We start from the raw sequence: 2500 nt of genomic DNA, 5'->3' as shown, positions 1-2500 counted from the left end.
CCATTCTTTGCTTTACATCATGTATGAATTGATAGTGATGATAATCAAAGGAATGATAATATAATGACAACTATGATTGTTAAAAGGAGTGAAGATAAAGTTTTTGATTTTGTTCTCCTCTGTGACTTTTATGGCATGATGATGATGATGATAATAATTCTACTGCTGCTGCTGCATAATCATAATATCTTTTATAATTACCTTTTCTTACGTATGAATATGATAATCGTAATAATAATAATGGTTCTAAGAACAATGTCATAACAGTAACAACACGAAAGAAAGGCTTAACTAACGCAAAATGATAATAATAATCGCAATTATAACAATATTAATAATAATTATCATCATAATGATGTTGATAATATATACAACATTAAAAAAAAATAACTGATTTACTGCTTATGATAATGATAATAGCAGTAATAATAGTAATAATAACAATTAGTATCAACAATAATAATATTAACATCATCTGCCTGAACTTTCCATCCACATTCCATGCCTCACCCTTCTATCACCCTTACCTGCCCCATCCCTTCACCCATTCCTATCAATACCTTCCATACTCTACCATATTTGGTAACATCACCCGAAAAGGGAGCGTTAAAAGCTATATACAAAGACAATAAGGAAACTGATGATAGAAATGAATGGAATCACAACCTCATGACCTGCTATTATGCAATAAAAGAAAACTTAAGACATAACTAACACCTTCAATTCAAGTTGAAGGAAATTATCACAGCGATTTTAATAATATAACTCAATCTTGAGAGAAGTCTGCAAAGTATTTGGCAATTTGTTATCCAATGGTCTCCAATCACGAGATAAGCTAGACCCAAGAGAGAACGAACTCTACACACAACTACAACAAAATGCGCGAGGTGAACCATTCATTATCTCATGTAAATGATAACCCAAAAATTTACCTCTAAGAGACACGACTTCCCTGGTAAATCAACACGTCATTACAGATGACGCGGATGAAGGAATATAAAAGAATACGAAGTACAGAAATACTGCATGATTAAGTACGTTAAATATCTTATAAAATTAATATTATTAATATTAGATAGTTTTATTATTAATATTAGATTATTATTAATATTAAATAGTTTTATTATTAATATTAAATAGTCTTATTTATTTATTTTATTGATATTTATTAATATTTATTTATTTATCTTATTAATATTTATTAATATTTATACATTTATCTTAATAATATTTATTAATATTTATTTATCTTTTTAATATTAAATAGTTTTGTAAATGAAATAAACAGAATTGACCTATTTTTTATGTTCACCTCAAAGGAGATGCACAGACTAATGCCATATTGGCTTGTATATATAGACTTGAGGTATTTACCGACCGTAACCAAGTGCCCCGGGCTTTATTTAATTCCCAACCTTTCTTATTTTTGGTCTGTCTTTCGTACTTAGTCCTAGTCCCTAGACCCACACAGTGATCTAGCTGTCAATCTTACGCTCATTTATCCTGACACATCCTCATCCTTATCTCTCTCTCTCCTTCTCTCTCTCTCTCTCTCTCTCTCTCTCTCTATCTCTCTCTCTCTCTCTCATTCTCCCTCCACTTCCTCCACCTCCATTCTCACCTGTATATGATCATCCACACATTCTTCATCCTTATACCCCTTTCCTTCTTCCTCATCCTCGCCCTCATAACGTCCCCCTCACGTGCCATATCCATACACCCGACTACCTCCTTTCCCCCTTTCCACTCTCATATGTTCTCCCTCATCTTCCTCACTCTTCCATACCACTTGTTTAATCCTCACAACCCCACGACCTTTTCTCCTCAACCTCATCCTTAACCCTTCTCTGCCTCTTCACTTCTGCTTCCCTCATTACCAACCCCTGCACTCTCGCTCCTATTGTGTATTTCGTCTCGTAAGATGACTTTCTTCGAGATGACGCTTCTTATGACCTGAGGATTAAGAAGTTTTAGCAAGATGATTGATAGAAACTTTTTTTTTTAATACTCCCTCTCTCTCTCTCTCTCGTTTCATGATATTAGGGAAGTTTTTTTTTTCTGCAGTTGCCAATCTCGAGATTACGAAGAGGATTTTGTTATTAGCGATTGTGTCATTCAACGAGGCTGATACGCTGATTGTTAAGAGTTTCTGTTTTCGTCTTGGTTCTTTTCAGTTTGTCATTATCTTCCCTTCTCGATAATAAGAGCGAAAACAACAGCAATAATGTGTTCGGGAGTTCGATCCTGACTCACTCTCGTGTGCCGATATCAACTTTATATATATATATATATATATATATATATATATATATATATATATATATATATATATATATATATATATATATATGTATATATATATATATATATATATATATATATATATATATATATATATATATATATATATATACGTATGTATACATCATATATATATATATATATATTTATATATATATATATATATATATATATATATATATATATATATATATATATA

This window comes from Penaeus vannamei, chromosome 17, assembly GCF_042767895.1.
Source record: "Penaeus vannamei isolate JL-2024 chromosome 17, ASM4276789v1, whole genome shotgun sequence".
In the NCBI taxonomy this organism is placed as follows: Eukaryota; Metazoa; Arthropoda; class Malacostraca; order Decapoda; family Penaeidae; genus Penaeus; species Penaeus vannamei.
This window is presented reverse-complemented; position numbering follows the sequence as displayed.